An 18,286-nucleotide genomic window follows, 5' to 3' on the forward strand; every position below is an offset into this window, starting at 1 on the left:
CATGGGGCTCTTGAAAACCAAGCCCTACAACCAAGATAGATTTGAAAGTGAGCACCCGGCAGTCACTGCAGAAGGAAGTAGGATTAGAAACCTCCCCCAAACCCCATCCTCAGAGAATTATCAATACTTGACATTTCTATAGCTTCTTGGAAAAGATCCATTCATAGGACCTATCTTTATCAGATCTAATGCAGAACTTGTTAAAGAGGGCAAAGCTCTTCCTACAGAGTTAGTCAAAACAAACAAAACAAAAACCAAAACAAAACAGGGCAATTGTTTAACATCACAATGCTTGAGTTGGCAATATGAGATAGGGAAAATAAGAGGCTGACCAAAACATTTAAAAGGAATTTCTAGGGAATGAGATACCCACAAGTGTCTTTGGAACACTCTGACATACTTCTGTAGATATAGAATTGCATGCACTGTGTAAGGCTATTTTCATGTCCAGGAAAGACCTGAGAAGGCCCTAATCTTTCATCTCTGGCTAAGCCTCAAGACTCTATCCAAGCAGGAAATGAGGCTACAGAGAGATTTAAACTGCTGGAGTGCTGGAGGTATGCCCCAACACACACATACACAGAGGTTCTTGGTGAAAGGTTGGAAGTCTTTAAGTTTCAAGGTATTAAGAAAATCTCAGTCAAACAAGAGGTCACTACTAAGCTAACTAAGCAGACTTCAGTGGCTGCACATGGCAAACATATAGGCTTGTAATCAGTTTAGAGTAGTCACTAAATAAACAAATGGGAATAAAAACATCAAGAACAAAGAGCAACAGAAACAAACTCTGAAGGGGGAGAGGAAACCTGACCTCCAGAGTTGTCACATTATATTATTTAAAAGTCCAGTTTCAACAACAACTAAAATGATACATACAAATACAAAGGAAAGTACAGACCATACCCAGGTTGGGGGAGGGGGAGATCAACAGAAATAGGCTTTGAGGGAGCCCAGATCATGACCTTACTACACAAGACTTTAAATTGGCTATTATAAATATAATCAGGAAACCATGGCTAAAGGATTAAAGGAAAGTACAAGTACAATACAGTGTCTCACCAAAAGTGTACTATCAATCAAGAAATAGAAATTATTAAAAAATAATTCTGAAGAAATTTTGTAAAACAAAAATTATGAAGTAGAAAATAAAAATAATTGATGTGAACAATTTGTTATAGCAGCTCAACAACATATTTGGGCTGTCAGAGAAAGAATCAGCAAACTTGAATATAAGACAATTGAAATTATCCAGTCTGAGGAACAGGAAAAAGGAAAGAAAGAAAAAAATTTAAAGAACCTCAGAGATATATAGTGGATCATCTAGCATACTAACATATGCATAATAGCATTCCCAGAAGGAGAGGAGAAAAATTAAGAAGCAGAAAGAATATAAAGAAATAATAACCAAATATTCCCAACTGTTGCAAAGAACATCCAAGAAGCTCCATGTACTTCAACTAAGGTAAACTCAAAGAGATCCACACTTAGGCAAGTAACTGTCAAAGTACTGAAAGAAAAAGACAAATAGAAAATCTTCAAAGCAGCATAAGAAAAGTTATTTATAATGCACAATAATTACAATTGATTTAACATCAGTAATCATGGAGGCCAGAAGGAAGTGGAATAACATATTCAAAGTGCTAAATAAAAATGTCAAAAAAGAGTCTTATTTTCATTAAAACTATTCTTCAATAATAAAGAAAAGTTTAGATATTCCAGATAACTTTTCACAAACCGGCCTGCTCAACAAGAAATGTTAAAGAAAATCCTTCAGGCAGAAATGAAAGAGCATTAAACAGTAACTAAATCCATACAAATATGTAAAGATCATCAGCAAAAATATCTACATAGGCAAATATAAAACATAGTATAAATGTATGTTTATTTACAATACATTTATTCTTCCATAGAATCTAAATGACAACTACATTAAAAAATGATTATATATCTGTGCGATGGGTTTAAAGTGAACAAAGATGTATTTTATGTGACAAAAATAACAAAAAGTGGTAAATGAAATGGAGGTAAATTGGATCAATTTTCTTTGTATATTTTCAATTTAATAGCTGTCAAGTCAAGCTAGACAAATTTTTTAAAAGACACTAACTTCTGAAACTGACTCAAAAACAAGAAGAAAATCTGAATAATGAGTGACTGTATTAGTAATCAAAATGCTTTCCACAAAATCATCCCCATGGCTTCACTGGTAAACTCTATCAAAGATTCACAGAATTAAAAATACCAATCATTTTAAAATTCTTCCAAAAATAGAAGAAGAGGAAACAATTTGTAAACTCATTCTATGAGGCCAGGATTACTCTGACACCAAAACCAGACCTTGACATTGCAAGAAACAAAACAAGACAAAAACAAACTAAGACCAATATTTTATGAATATAGAAGCAAAAATTCTCAATAAAATACCCAGAAACAAAATGAAGCAATATATGAAAAGAATTATACATTATGACAAACTGTGATCTACTCCTAGAATCCAAGATTCGTTTAACATCTGAAAAATCAATGCATATAATATACTATATTAATAGAATAAAGGGCAAAATGTGATTATCTCAGCAGATGCAGAAAACGTAATTGGCAAAATCCAAAATATTTTCATGACAAAAATCACTTAACAAACTAAGAATCAGCCTTATTCCTCATAAAAAAGCAAACAACAACAAAAAACTATTAGAACTATGACAATAACAAGCATTGGCAAGATATGGAGAAATAGTACATTGCTGGTGGGATTGTAAAATGAAGCAGCCATTTTGGAAGAGAGTTTGGCAGTTCCTCAAAATGTTAAACATAGAGTTACCATATTACACAGAAATTCTACTCCTAGGTATATAACCAAGAAAAATTCTACTCCTAGGTATATAACATAGGAGTATAAAAACTTGTATAAGAATATACATACTAGTATAGTAGTCCAGAGTGGAAACAATCCAAATGTCCATCAACTGATGAATGTATAAACAAAATGTGGTATATCCATAAATAATATATTATTTAACAATTGAAAAATGAAGTATTGATATATGCTACAGTATGAATGAACCTTGAAAACATTGTGTTAAGCTGTAGTGATTTTGAAGAATTTCAAAGCTGGTCAAGAAAAATACATATAACCATGAGGTGATAGTAGCACATAATGAGCTTTATGTGGGCAACACTTTGGCAGGTTTGCATTTGGAGGTGAGATGGGGAAGAGAACCCCTCATAGTATGAAACTTTTCAGAGGTTATGGTATGAGGACCACAACACAAAAGAGGAGAAGGGCAAGGGTACTCACAGAGGAGCAGAGTGAGGAACCCACAGAGAAAAGGAGAAGAATCAGAGAGGAGAGTTTATGTGTCTAGGTGATGTTGCTGCACAACACCATGGGGAGAGTCTGGATCAGAGATCTGTGAAGGGCAACAATGGCTTGGGTCACTATAGCCTTGGAGTTGATCTTATCTATAGCTAGTAGATGTTGAGTGCAGTTTCTCTAGACCAGAAATATATGAAGGGCAGCAGTGGCTGCTTTATGGCTAAAAATCTGCTTATTGGGGCTTTATTTAAAAACAACAGGATGTGTAACAATTTGAGTTTGATGTCAGTGAGCTTTTGAGCTAACAGGTGCTAGTCTGCTATGAAGAAGCCAACAACATAAGACTAATATAGAGAAGCCATCTTTGGCTCATGTATATCACATAAGCAGAAAAAAACACGGAAAAAGGACTACATGTTATATAATCCCATTTATATAAAATATCCGTAATAGGCAAGTTCATAGAGACAGAAATTAGATTAGTGGTTGACATTACCATGAACTGTGTGGAGAGAGAAATTGGAATTGATTGCTAACGGGTACAGGGTTTCTTTTTGGTGTGATGAAAATGTTCTAAAATTGGATAGCGGTGATGGTTGTACAACCGAATATACTGCAAAACAGTGTATTTTTCACTTTAAAAGGATGCATTTTATTGTATGTTAATTACATAGCAATAAAGCTGTTACATAAAAAGAGTTCCCCTAAAAGTTCACATTTCTAGTTTCTTTTTATTAGTACGAGAATAGTTATTTCAAAAATTAGCATGGGCTTCATATTCACTGCCCTCTTTAAGTGTGGCATCTTCTCAGTTTTCTACAATGTCCACCTAGCCTTGCTTTACCCATTTATGTTACCTGCCTGTTCCCTGTACATATTTGAGTTTGTAACTCTTAATCTATGTTCTCAAATTTTCCTCCCTTTCTTTCTTCTTGTCATTTTTTAAAAAAAAAGTATTCAACATTTTCTACTCTCTTAATGCCAACTATCGCTTTCATATTCTCTACCATATTTTATCATTTAGTAATATAATTTTACTTTAACAACATTACAACAAAAGGTCAGAAAGTTATATGAATTTTACAAGTAATATCTTTATTTTAAAAAAAATTAATGTTTCTTAGCAAAATAGCATAGAATTGTAGTGCAAAATAAGACTTTAATGACATCGTTGTAATGAACTAATAGTGAGATACCTTAGCTTTCTCCCTTTTGATTCAGTGTCAGTTCACCTGAACATTTGTGATTATGAATTGAAAAAAAAAATAAAGTAGAAAAGCAGAAAGAAGAATGAAACTAATTATAAATGGGTTGAAATAATTAGATTTGATGAAAGAAGACTGAAAGTAACAGACAATTTGATATGAGTAAAATTAATATAGCAAATAGTCTATCACCATTATTAATCAGTCAAAATACACAAAGTAAAAAACAGGTGGTTTTTCTCCCTTTTGAATTGAGGTAGAAGGACCTTTTCATTTCTTGTTATAGCTCAAGTGCATATTAAATACCTTCTCTCCTATCACATATTCTCTGGTAACAAGGCACCATGATGGTCCTCAATATTTCTGCCTACACTTGGCTGGTACATTCCACAAGAAAAAGGACTGATGTGTGTGATGAAAAGGACCTGATGAAGTGATGGTATGTGACTTTTAAGTCATAAAAAAATGTGGCTGCTTACACCTTGCTCTTTCGGAAAAGTCAGATACCAGATTTCAAAGAGTCCCATGGAGTGGCCCACATGGAAAAATTGAGTTCTTCTGCTGACACCAGTACCAACTTGCTATGTAAATGAGCTACATTGAAAGTAAATCTTCTAGTCCCAGTCAAACTTTCAAATGACTGTGATTCCAGCCAATATCTTGAAATCTCATGAAAATCCCTGAGGCAGAACAACTTCAATTAAATCTTTTCACACAGTGTCTCTAATTCAGTCTCTGCTGGATTCCTTTGGAAAGAGTCACTTGTACTAAACATTCATAGCTTTCAGCCAGTTAGAAACAACAGAAAACAGAATCAAAACTGCTGGGGCCATTTTCATTAAGATTTATATTCAGAAACATAGGGGTTAGAAGCTTTCCATGGTTACCTTTAAATTAAAATATTAACAGAAAAAATGACAATGTAAGTATGACAGAAAACAATACAACTGAAAATAGCGATAAGTGAATAGCAAGTTGCCACACATTGTGTCAAGTAATTAAAAGTTCAGAAATACTAAAACATAGTAATAATAATACTTAGGCTAGAGTTAGCTTAATCACATGCCAGCTATTAACACCACAGAAACGAAATCACTATATGCATTTTTCATCTGTTCTCCTGATTTTTCATATTTGTTTTAAGCTTAGATTTTTTAAAATTTATGTATAGTAGGCACATTATTAAATGTGGACATTGGAAAAAGGCTTTGTGTTAGCCGAACAGAAAACATAATTTGACACTAAGTGGTAGGTAGCCATATTGGATTGTTACTATTGTGAGACTGGCAAGATTTTTATGACATTTATTTTTCCCTGAGGAGTTAAATGTGTCAGGATGAGATGGCATATAATGTTTTGTGACAATAGCTTTCTTTAGGTTGTATTGGGCATAATGTCTTATATTTTAGATATGGAAATCTTTCCATCCATAGAAATTGAGAGCATTGTAGAGAAGGGTATGAAAGCAACATTTCATTAACACAGATATTTCTGCACAGAATGTATAATTAAAATAATTCCAAGGCGTATGTTTTCATCCTACATATTCTTACATACACGTATCCTGAGAGGTCTTTAAATCAGAGGTTTTGAAGGTAACTAAAATAATGTTAATGAAAACTCTCTCTCTCTGGATTTATACCATATTGATGTCATCTTTCAACATTTATTTTCACTGTCTGTAATTGTGTATTTTTGTATCCATGGAAGTAAATCATAGTCCACTGCACATTTTCTTGCTTTTTAAATATATATATATATATATATATAGGATGGAGAACACAATGTAACTTTATGATTGCTGATACTGATACTATAATTAAAGAAAATTTTGGGATTAGATAGTTCCTGCCTACATTACTTAGAAAAGGTGTTGCACTTGACTGGACAAAAACCTAGTGTATTTGGAAATATTTGTCATACTCAATATATCAGTTCCCTATTAAATTGCCAGTATCACACCTGCTTTCATCACTTTGAATGCCTTAGGAATTTTCTCCAATAGATATTTTAAAATTATTATTGTAAATTTCTGGTGTTATTTGCAAGATTCTTTAGCACATTTCCTACTTGAAGGAAATACTCAAATATTTGTAGGAATAGATACATGTAATCTTTATATGGGGTCTAAAAGGGGCAGGGCAAGATTCAGTTTCCATCTTAAAAGTATTGATCAATTTACTTATTTATTTATTTATTTGGTGAGGATATGAAAAGAGAAGACAAGCAGAGTGGTATCTGCCTCTCATTCTTGCATGAAGGCCCATTTGCATCAAACAAAAAGAGGAGTTTTGGTGTGCAAAATACTTTGTGAGAACATTGCACTGATCAACTAAAAGTGTTTTAGAGAGTGGAGATCAAGATGGTGGTGTAGGAGAATGCTGAGCTCAACTTCCCTAATAAAACAAACCAAAAAATGCAACTACATGTGGAACAACTCTTGCTGAAAATGACCTGGAATCTGGCAGAACAGCTCTTCTACAACAAAGGCTATAAAGAAAGATACACACAGAGTTTGGTAGGATGGAAGGAAAAATGATCAGGTTGGGACCCACACCCCTTGTGGGTGTACCCAGAAGAGGAGGAGGATATCATGGGCTCTGGGATCTTCTCTGGGGAGGGAGGGGTTTGTGTCACATATTAGACACCCCAGCCCTTGGGATCTGACACCAGGGAGAAAAGCCCTCTTAGCTTGTTTGAAACCCAGTGGAGTTTACAAAAGGGCCATAAGAAACAAAGATTCTTCTCCTGAAGAGTGTTCACACAGTCTTGCTTACTCTTGGTCTCAGTGTGGAGGCAGCAGATTGAAAACTGCTGGGGGCTCTGGTTGGCTTGCAAGACCACCCCAGCTTGCCTGACAGCCTGTACCAGGCTCCTGCTCCAGCTCTTATTTCTGCTCCTCACTAAGGTGGAGGCTGCTGTTGCCAAGGAGAATATGCACAGTTAGACATTATTGGGTCCTGATCCTGCCTCTAACCAGGGCAGAGGCAGCCATTTCCAGCAGGCATGTCTCTACCCACATTTAAGCAAAGTGAAACTACTTCCAAGGAACATACAGCCATTGTCTATGGTAACAAAACTAGCTAAGTATTGTGTCATCAACTGCTCCAGCCCCAACTCAGACTTTAACCAAGGAGCTCACATCAGGAAAAAAGTGCAACCAGCACAGAAGTGTAGGCCCAAGCCTTCAGGCCTCGGCCATGACCTGAACCAAAGTGGAGGCTACCATGACACTCAGGAGAAACCCAACTCCCTCAGGGATAATTACCATAGGGCAGTATGACCATTGAGCATAGAAGCAGCCCTAGCCTGCACATGAACTTAGCTCTAGTCCCTCCAACTCCGACTTCCCGACCAAGGTTGTGGCTGCCAGCACTCCCTGAAGAAGATATGGGCGATACTCTCTTCAGATCCAACTCTCACCAAACCTACTGGCAGCCACAGAATGCATATGGACACTCCCACACAAGGGCACACCTTTAGGACCAGAATAGGTAACTGTTTCACCTAATTTCCCAGAGATGGAGAAAGTTAAGCAAAATGAGAGGACAGAGGGAATGTGTTTCAAAAAAATGAGAGAAAAAAACAAAAAAACAAAACCCTGAAACAAGGCCTGATGAAACAGAGGTAAATAATTTACTTGATAGAAAGTTCAAAGCAATAGTAATAAAAATGCTAACTGAACAGGAGGAAATAATAGACAAAAGAATGAGAATTTCAACAAAGGACTAGAATATATTAAAAAAGAACCAGTCAGAGCTGAAGAATACAATAACTGAAAGGAAAAACACACTAGAAAGAATTAACAACAGATTAGGTGATACAGAAGAACAATAAGTTATCTGGAAGATAGAATAATGAAAATGACTAAATCAGAAAAGCAAAAAGTATAACAAATTTTTAAAAATGAGGATACTCTAAGGGACCTCTGGGAAAAAATCAAACATGCTAACATTTTGCATTTTAGGGGTCTCAGAGGAGAATAGAGAAAGGGATATAAAATATAATTGATAAAATTATGGTTGAACACATCCCTAACCTGAAAAAAGGAAACAAAATCCAACAACATATAAAAGGCATCATAAAACATGATCAAGTTGGATTTATTCCTGGGGCTCAAGGATGATTCAATATTCACAAATCAATCAAAATGATTAATTTTACATTAGTAAAATGAAGGATAAAAATCATATGATCATCTCCACAGATGCAGAAAAAGCACTTGACCAAATTCAACATCTGATCATGACAAAAACTCTTATCAAAGTTGGTATAGAGGGAACATTTCTCAACATAATAAAGGTTATTTATGATAATCCCACAGCTAACATCATATTCAATGGTGAAAAGCTGAAAACTTTTCCTCTAAAATCAAGAACAGGATAAGGATGCCCAGTTTTGCCACTTCCATTTAACATAATATTGGAAGTCCTAACCACAGCAGTTAGACAAGAAAAAATAAAAAGCATCCAGATTGGAAGGGAAGAAGTAAAACTAACAGTATTTGCAAATAACATGATACTCTATGTAGAAAACCCTAAAGTCTCTACCAAAAAACTAGCAAATGAATTCAGCAAAGTTGCAGGATACAAGATTACTACACATAAATCTGTTGCTTTTCTGTACACTAATAATGAACTATCAGAAAGAGAAAGTTTAAAAAAGTCTTATTTAAAATTGCATCAGAAAGAATAAAATACCTGGGATAAATTTAACCAAGGAGGGGAAATACTTATATTCTGAAAACTATGAAATATTGATGAAGGAAATTTAAGATGATGCAAAGAAATCAAAACATATCCTGTGCTCTTGGATTGGAAGTATTAATAATGTTAAAATGGCCATGCTATCAAAAACAATCTGCAGATTTAATGTAATCCCTATCAAAACACTCATGATATTTTTCATAGAACTAGAAAAATCATGCACAAGTCCATATGGAACCACAAACGTCTTTGAATTGCCAAAACAATCTTGAGAAAAAGAACAAAGCTGGAAGTATCATGCTCCCTAACTTCATATTAAACTACAAAGCTAGATTCCACATAGAAGTAATACCATATGACATTCATCTTTCCCTGTCTGGCTTATTTCACTTAGTATGATTAATTTTTATGTCCATCCATACTGCTGAAAATGGCAAATGAATTTATGTACAAACAAAAATAGACCCTCAGACATAGAAAACAAATTTATGGTTACCAAAGGGGAAAGTGGGGGAGGAACAACTTAGGAGTTTGGGATTAACATATACACACTACTATATATAAAATAGATGACCAATAAGGAACTACTGTATAGCATAGGGAGCTATACTCAATATTTTGTAATAACCTATAAGGGAAAAAATCTGAAAAAAAATATATGTAAGTATAACTTAATAACTGTATGTATAACTGAATCACTTTGCTGTACACCTGAAACTAACACAACATTGTAAATCAACTATAAGCCAATGAAATAAAATAAAATGTAAAAAATAAACACAAAGCTCCAGTAATCAAAACAGTATGGTACTGGCAGAGAAACAGGCACATAGATTAACACGACAGAAGAGAGAGGCCAGAAATAAACTCACACACCTATGGTCAATTAATTTACAACAAAGGAAGCAAGAAAATATAGAGAAGAAAAGACAGTCTCTTCCATAAGTGGCGCTGGGAAAACTGGACAGTTACATGTAAAAGAATGAAATTAGAACACTTTCTCACCAATATAAACAAATAAACTCAAAATGTATTAAAGACTTTAATACAAGACCTGAGACCGTAAAACTCCTAGAAGAGAACATAAGCAGAACACTCTTTGACATGTAACAATAATTCTTTGATCTGTCTCCTAAGACAAAGGAAACAAAAGCAAAAATAAACAAATGGGACCTAATTAAACTTAAAATCTTTTGCAAAGTATAGGAAATCATTGACAAAATGAAAAGACAACCTACAGAATAGGAGAAAACATCTCCAAATGATCTGACCTACAGGGGTTTAATATCCAAAATATATAAACAGCTCATACAACTCAATATCAAATAAACAAAAACGAGAATAAAATTTTAAATGGGCAGACCTATATAGAGACAGTTTTCAAAGTTGACTTACTGATGGCTAACAGGCACATGAAAACATCCTCAACATCACTAATCTTTAGAGAAATGCAAATCAAAAAACAATGAAATATCATCTCATACCTGACAGAATATTATCACAAATAACAAATGTTGTTGAGGATGTAGAGAAGAGGGAATACTTGTACACTGTTGGTAAGAGTGTAAATTGGTGCAGACATTATGGAAAACAGTATGGAAGTTCCGCACAAAACTAAAAATAGAACTATTAATACCATATGATCCAGCAATTGCACTCCTGGGTATATATCTAGAAAAAAAATGAAAACACTAATTTGAAGAGATATATGCACTTCAATGTTCATAGCAGCACTATTTACAGTAGCCAAGATACTGAAGTAACCCAAGTGCCCATCAACAGATGAATGGATAAAGAAGATGTTGTATATATATATATATATATATATATATATATATATATATATATATATATATATATATATATATACTTAGTGGAAAAGAATAGAGAATGACAAATACCATATGATTCCACTTATATGTGCAACCTAAAAAGTAAAACAAACAAATGTATATAGCAAAACAGAAACAGACACACAGTTAGAGAAAACAAACTAGTGTTTACCAGTGGGGAGAAAGGGACAGGAGTAAGATAGAGGTATAGGATTAAGAGATATAAATTACTAAGTATAAAATTGATATGTAACAGGATATATTGTACAACACAGGGAATCCTAGACATTATCTTATAATAACTTTTAATGGAATACAATCTGTAAAAATACTTAATCACTATGTCGTATACCTGAAACTAATATAATATTGTAAATCAACTATACTTCCATTTAAAAGACACAGGGCACAAAATACTGAAGGTGTCACTAGACAGACAAGTCCCCCCTCCGCCCCCGATTCTGACCCTGTGCTTTGGGGATTGCCAAGCTGTACAATATTCTGAGTGAGAAGTTTCTTCCATACCTACAAGTAGGACCTTTCTGGGGGATGTGTAATTTGGCCACTGGAAGGAAGGCCACTGCCAGGCAACTCAGAAAGAGCTCTTAAGGTTGATTTTCAGAGAACATATTGATCTCTCTGTACTCCATTAATTTTTCTAGTCTTAAGTATTTATTCCAGAAATGGACTGTCTCTGTGACCTATCTGAATTCTAAATTAAAAGTCATCAGATTTAACATTATAGCACATTTATTTCATTGTATTCATCATGGGACTTGTCATCCCATGTGGTCAGGGACCATATCTAATTGGTTTATACATGTTTATTTATTGACAAGCCCATCTTGCTAATTAGAAGTTCATCTTAGATGCTCAAAACTTTTCCCTACACACTAATTGACTAAGTAAATGAATTAATAAAATGGCCCCCATGTTTCCTCCACTTAACAAAACTTGTAAGGATCTTCAAAATCCTGGTTTAAGTTCCCTGTGTACACTCCAATCCCAAATTAATTAATCAATTCAAAACACTTTATCATATAACAGTAGGAAAGGTACTAGGTAAAATACACTGTACTTATTTATCTCGCTTATCTTTTTAATCACTTATTTATATTATTAACTCCTTATATATGGTTTATATCTGTACTAAATCATTAAGTGCTGGAGTATATCGTCTGAATCTCACAAGAAACTAAATGCTTACAGATTGACTATCGTTATTTAATGAAAATCTTTTTCCCCATAGAATATGTCACTAGTTTAACTTTTATTCAATACTTCATATTAATTACCACAACGTCCCCTTTGCACTGTGTGTGAGGGTCCTTTATTTTCAGTCATATATCTTCTTGCATGTAAATATTTCTGTGTTGAGGAGGATGTGGCTAGGGAATTTAGGGAGACAAAAGAAATGATACAAATATAACCAATTTTGCTCTATTTTATTGACAGCAAATAAGAGTCAAATGTGTCAGCTTGGGCTTCCTTGGTGGCGCAGTGGTTAAGAATCCACCTGCAAATGAGGGGGACACGGGTTCAAGCCCTGGTCTGGGAAGATCGCACATCCCGCAGAGCAACTAAGCCCATGCGCCACAACTACTAAGTCTGCGCTCTAGAGCCCGTGAGCCACAACTACTGAGCCCACGTGCCACAACTACTGAAGCCCGCGAGCCTAGAGCCTGTGCTCCACAATAAGAGAAGCCACTGCAATTAGAAGCCCGTGCACTGCAACCAAGAGTAGCCCCCGCTCGCCGCAACAAGAGAAGCCACTGCAATGAGAAGCCTGCACACTGCAACTAAGAGTAGCCCCTGCTTGCCACAACTAGAGAGAGCCTGTGCACAGCAACAAAGGCACAATGCAGCCAAAAATAAAAATAATTTTTTTTAAAAAGGTGTCAGCTTGTAAATAAAATGTTTTTATTTCAAAAGCATGTTTATTCTATCAAATTTTGCCTTTCTAAGAGAGAACCTAATCTCACAAACTTCTATATTTTTTATATCATTAAGCAAGGCAACAATCTTCATTTAGACAAATTACTATCTGCAAAGAGCCACCTCATGGCACAACCAAGAGAATCCTTTTCACTTGTCGTTTTGTGTAATTAGCAGCAATTCCACTCTTCCCCAGCCCATCCCTGCACAGATAATCGTATGAATGGGATCCAACGTGGAATGCAAAAGCCTTGCTTTTGAGAAAGAAATTCATGTAAATCACAATCTATGAGTTTTCACAATTTTTTCTTCCTTCTATAACTTTGTACACAGATATATTAACACATAATTTGTAATTCACAATATTGTAATCATTTGATTACGAATCATCCTCAAAGTAATTAATTTGTAATGATTTCTTCTCAAAGTCTATCCCAGCTCTTTGTACTTAGTAGGTATTAAATAATTGTCTAAATATCTTACCCATCATAGGAATTACCTGGCAGCATTACGTGTCTGTCTATCTTGGGTATAAACATATATACCCCTATACCCTTTTTAATTCTAACTATAACTAAAATCCAGCAAGAGAAGCAGTCCTTGTAACCAATTAAATATTTGAAGGGATTATAAAGACTTATTTAAACTAAACGATTTGCAATTAGCGCAATGTAATATATCTCTCTGTATATCAGATTGGAAAACTAATAGGGTGAAAATATATCTACCTATGACACATACTTGCACTTCTGTCAATGTCTAAATATTTTGTTTTACTAAGAGAAATGTTTATTGCATTTTGCTGTTATCCAATATAGTGTTACATATTGTGAATTACAGGGATCTTATCTATGAACAATATATCTGGTATATATTTAGAAGTGGTAGGGATAATATTCAATGAAAAGGTCTTCTAGAATAATTTCATAGCTTGTAGTACTGAGTCAGTAATTTTCTAATAAAAAGTTACCAACGTTACCCAGCTTCATTAAAATTTCTAGAATATTTGCATCTGTACATATTTTATATTTTATCAAAATAGTTCAAACATGTAGAAAATAATGTGGTATAATATTCACTCATGCATTTATCTTTCTATATTTAGAGTTCACTTCTCCCTCTTCTTCTCTGTGTAAAAGAGCTAAAGACACCTTCCCTATCATGTTCTCCAAACTTTTTTCTTAAGGTAACCAAAGTTTTGAAATATAGTGCACTTGTTATATACTTTTACTATTGAGAGATAATAGAACATACATATACTGGTCTCTGCCCTCAGTCCCTGGCACAGAACTCCTAAAACCTTTGTAATTTCCAAGTGATAATAGCACCAGAAGCATCTTGTGTTCTATTGAGGTAATTCTGGATGGACCCCTGGATGGCTCTTAGATGAGGGCTGGTCACCAGAAAGACTGAACCATGATTAGAAGCTGCTAATTTTCAGTCTGGCCCCCACATGCCTCTAGAGAGGGGAAAGGACCTGGAAACAGAGTTCATGATTGATCATGCCTACATGAGGAAACCTTCATAAAATCCCAATGGGATTTTCCATAAAAAGAATGGGGGTTCAGAGAGCTTTCAGGCTGGCAAACACATCTCTCATCAGGGACAGAAGCTCTGTGCTCAGGACCAACCTAGACCTCGCCCTTTGTATCTCTTCATCCTGCTGTTTATCTGTATCCTTTATCATCTGAAGTGGGGTGGGAGCAGTCTTGTGAGACTGAGTCCTTACCCATGGGACCTGACACTATCTCCAGGTAGATAATGTTAGAATTGAGTTAAATTATAGGACACCCAGTTGATGTCTCAGAGAATTGTTTGTTGTGGGGAAAACAACCGCCCACATTTGTTGACCAGATGTGTCACAAGTGAAGTATTTTCTGTGAACAGTAAAGGAGATACACATTATCCCCCATTCACTATAGACTGAACTGAGGTTTTCCCTACAACAGGAGAAAAAAGACTGAGTTTTTCAGCTTAACTACATATATGTGTGTGAAAATATATGTATTCTTACAATATATACTATTTTTTATCACTTAAGAATGACATAAAATATCAAATTCCATAAGTCCTTTGATATCTTGGACAAATATATAATCCAGGTAGATTGTAAAATAAATAAACATACTGTACATACATGTAACTGGGCAAGTCCCTCCCTCCTCAGGAAAGACAAGTAGTATAATAAGAGCTCATTTATGAACATTTATTCCATTCTAAGCAATATTCTAAATGTATTACATGAGTTTTTTCTTTATTCCTCACAATAAACGTAAGAGGTAAGTGCTATAAGTTTCTCATTTTCCAAATAAGTTAAAGGAGACAAGGAGAGATATTTGTCTGTGGTCACTTGGTCAGTATGTGGCAGACCTGAGATTTGAACCTTGGCAGACAGATTCCAGGATCTTCTTTTTTTAGCTACTTTCTTGTACATGAAGTTTGATTTTGTGAACCATCAAATAGTTACTACTCTTTACACATTGACATAATAAAACTGTGGTACTTATGAGAGACAAACAAACCTATGAAAATTGAATGCTAAATCCTTAATCCTTAATGTTAGATACTAGATCCCTTTGAAAATCTGATGAATACTATGGACTTTCCCCTCAGAGATTTGGGTGTACATACATGTGTACACATATAAGTGTACATTACATTGTTTTGTGTTGTATTTTAGAGTTTCGTTGGCCAGATTAAATACTAATTAATGAAAGTAAAGATAAATAAACACTCTATTGTTCTTTTCCCTAATACTTTTAAAAATTATTTTAACCAATTTTTTCTTTTAGCTATAAAATATTTTAGATAGATTTGTTTATTTTTTAGTAACTTTTAAAAACACAGGGCATAATGGTCTACTAGCATGTTTTATAATCAGTGTTTAGGTAACTCTCAAAGGCTATTCAACATTCCATGTAGTTTAACTCTGATATAAATATCTCTAAGAGCATAGAAAGGCAGACAATTATTTTGGGGTTGAGGATATTTTGTGGGCTGGCTTGAAAATGTTGCTATTTTCAACAACATTCTTTTTTGGAAGGGGGCTGATCACATTAAATCAATATGCTATACTTGTCACCCTTACCTTGATTATGATAGCTACCAGCTCCTTAATAATAAAAATAAATGGAACAGATTCTTGTAGGAAACTTTTTAATTTTCTCCACCCAAGGCTCATCAATGAACATTTATAGAAATAATATGTTGAGTGTGAGAAGTTAGAGTAATAATGTTCATATCAAAGTGGAGAAAAAAATCTGTAAATATCTTTTTTAAAGATTTGGTAACTATTAGCCAGACCATTTTAAGTGGCAAGTAGTAAAAAAATCCAATGCAAATGAAATAGGTTAGTTAAACACAACTAAAAGTCTAAAACTGAACTGTCCCCAAGCACGGCTTGACCAGTGATACTAAACAATTTTTCAGCAGTTTGTTCTACACTCCTCTGTATTGCAGCTTCACCTGCAAGCTAGGTCTCCTCATGGTGGACATAAATGTTTGCTACAACCTGGATTACATAACTTGCTTTTTCAATACAGGAAGAGGCTGCTTCCCAAAACCAATGAATAAATTGCTTCACTATGATTGGAGCATCCTGAATCAATCATTGCCACCAGGGGATTACCATATACTAAGTAATGTATTAGAGTTACATAAAGCAATGTCATACATTTCTAGTGCCAAAAGAAATTAATGGTATATGCATTTTTGTTGTTGTGTTTATTGAAAGACATACATATTTGAGTGGTATTAGTGTGACAGTTATGGATCCTGGGCTTCACTAATCTACCTCAGATTCTATATTACCAAGTTTATCTGTAATTCTCTGGATTCAGTTCTGAAATGTAAATCTTCTACTTGTCCCCCATTCAGTATTATGTTCATTATGAGAATGGAGTGCATGTCAAGGGTAATATGATAATGGCCAGTTGGCTTTATATTTGTCATATGTGATCCCTGTGAGAATAACCTACAAACATCATTTGTTGATTATCTTTTAGAAATGGCATTTTAACATAGACAACCTTTTGGGAATCCCTTTGAAGACTTCAATTTCTACTGTATGAAGGAAATTGAAATCAACATAATGGAATTAAAAAACCAAAACCCCCAAAACCACACTCTTAATTTTTTTAAATTATGTTTTAACAATAGTCACTTCTTAAAGTTTTGTCATGTTTTCACAAAGTAAGACACTGCATTTATCAGGATCAGTCTCTCTTACTTACCAACACTTTGAAACTTTTAGCAGCTGGACAATTCCTGATAGTAGATTTGAAAGTGAGGGTTGTCATAACTAGTCATCACATCAATCAATAAATCATTCAATCTCTTTTTAACCAAAGTTATATTTTTGTGCCAGTAATAGAAGGAATGTATTATTTCCCCAAAACATATTCTATTTACCGGCCACATTTTGGAAATAAAGTTATTTCATTGATATTCATGCACTTCTAGTATAAATGTTTATATAGTTCAATTAAGAAAGTTTCTATGTCTGTAAATTGACAAGAGATATACAATGTATACTTTTTAAAAACTACTAGAAAGTAGTGACTTTCCAGAGTTTTTGTGAGAAAGTACCTGGTTCAGAATCTGGCACTAACTCAGTATGCAATAAAATAGACCCTTATTTTGTTGCTATTATAATGATTGCCTTTCAATTTTATGCTTTTATGGCATAATCAATTTTTAAAATTTTATTGAGATACAATTGTCATAGAGCACTGTGTAAGTTTAAGGTGTATAGCATAATGATTTGACTTACATATATCATGAAGCGATTACTACAAGTTTAACATCATTATCTCATACAGATCTGTCATCTCATATAGATACGAAAAAAAGAAAAAGAAAATAATATTTTTTCCTTGTGATGAGAAGGATCAATTCTCAAAAACTTTCACACATACCAAATATATGGAATGCTTCACAAATTTGCATGTTATCCTCTACAGGGTCATGCTAATCTTCTCTGTATCATATTAATTTCAGTATATATGCTGCCAAAGCTAGCACAATCTATTTTTTTAAATGCCTATTTCAGTAGACCTTCCATGTTTACCAGACAAAACAATTCTTTTTAAAAAATTCTATATTTCTTTACAGTGAATTAAGTAATGAGGAAGTGATATTCTGTGGTGTATTTTACTAACCAACAAAAGATGAGAGTCTTTCTGAAATATTTATTTTAAGCCTCAGAATTTAAACATTGGACATTTGCTTCTCTGGATCATTCTCAAGATCAAACAATAAACAGTTTGATTTGACGTATTTCCTTTTTGGTGT

At 34.2% G+C, this 18,286-nt stretch overlaps 1 non-coding gene across 1 annotated transcript; it reads right to left on the minus strand.

Moving 5' to 3' along the window:
- Positions 1 to 17,911: 17,911 nt before the first annotated feature.
- LOC117308780 (U6 spliceosomal RNA) lies at positions 17,912 to 18,016 on the minus strand. Its single transcript, XR_004522961.1, has one exon. It is a non-coding gene; the product is annotated as a U6 spliceosomal RNA (small nuclear RNA).
- Positions 18,017 to 18,286: the final 270 nt, after the last annotated feature.

The sequence above is a fragment of the Tursiops truncatus genome, chromosome 17 (genome assembly GCF_011762595.2).
Source record: "Tursiops truncatus isolate mTurTru1 chromosome 17, mTurTru1.mat.Y, whole genome shotgun sequence".
In the NCBI taxonomy this organism is placed as follows: domain Eukaryota; kingdom Metazoa; phylum Chordata; class Mammalia; order Artiodactyla; family Delphinidae; genus Tursiops; species Tursiops truncatus.